Below are 1450 nucleotides of genomic sequence, written 5' to 3' on the forward strand. Positions count from 1 at the left end.
ATCTTCTACCCATTTCCAAAGAAAAAAATCGAGCAGCCAGCTGCAGCTGCGTGTCACTTTCTGAAAACATGATACGCTGGGCCCATGGCCATGCTGGGCTGGGCACCTGGATCTTTATACTAGATCTAGAGTGGAGCCTGGAGAGTGGAGTGGAGGACAGTTGACATAGCCCCGGGAAGACGTTGCCATGACACCAAGCGTCATAAGCTGTTGTTGACGTACCTTCGTTCATGCTTGGGGGCACCTAAAATCTAAGTCCTTCGACGATCTGGGAAGAAACCACACTTCTCTCTTCCCGAGGCTCTGGCCTCTTCCCTGTCCCTTTGTCAAGATGACAGGAGGAGACTGACGTTTGGCATCAGAAGTCCTCGCCAAGTCGTCATGGCCATGCCAGCTGACAGCATACTGTAAAGTATCTGTAAAGTATCTGTAAAGTATCTGTGCAGTTTCAAGAATGTCACGTACATGTGTATAGGCAATACGCACGCTGTCCAAGCCTCGCACTAAATGTTTACAGAGATCATGTTGGCTTCCTGAAATTTGATCCTGATGCCGTCCGTGAACGCTTTCTCATAGTCATAGACGTAACACTATCAGCACGCTGTCACAATGTCAATGATCACGGGACAGAAGCTGACGATTCAGCCCGCGTACTGTCTGTGCACTGGTATCATCCCCAGTTCGATCAGCTAAAGCTGCCAACGGTGTTACCATACGTGACAGGCCAATCACAGACACAGTTTTAATATACAAATATTAATAATAATCAACGCAATAAATAGAGTAAGCTGCGCAATCAGTACAAACACCATAAGCAAAACTTGTTTTCATGTAAATAAAGAAGCTTGTTCCTAAACGTTTTCGCCAACCATCTTGTTCAGAATAGTGATTGTCGTTCTAGTTATGCTGATGATTGCTTTTCTGTTTGGTCTCGTTCACGTAGTCAAAGGTATTTGCGTGTATTGGAGTCTATTTACATTTTTACCACCAAGCCGATTTTGTGTAGGCAGAAAAAGAATTTGTTTACGTTGAAATTGTTTGTGAATTTAGATCAGTAGTTCTCGTTTGTGGTTGCATGGTAACTTTCTAGTGGTGAATTTATCGCATCTGTTGTCACCTGATATCGTTGAATGGTGTAATGTTTCTTTCAGCTCTCATTTTATCGCACTAGTTAGGGTCTAAATTATTACTTGAATTGTGCGTATATATATTGAGTTAAGAGCTTTTGTTGATTTGCCAGTAATCCTCTGATGAGATGGCGACGAAAACGTTTAGGAACAAGCTTCTTTATTTACATGAAAACAAGTTTTGCTAATGGTGTTTGTACTGAGTGCGCAGCTTACTCTATTTATTGCGTTGATTACATTTTTATCTCCACGGAAGCTTATTAATAATAATAATAATAATAATAATAGAGCTAGAGACCATTTCGTTAGTGACAAGTCGCAAG

Source organism: Sycon ciliatum, chromosome 1, assembly GCF_964019385.1.
Source record: "Sycon ciliatum chromosome 1, ocSycCili1.1, whole genome shotgun sequence".
NCBI classification, from domain to species: Eukaryota; Metazoa; Porifera; class Calcarea; order Leucosolenida; family Sycettidae; genus Sycon; species Sycon ciliatum.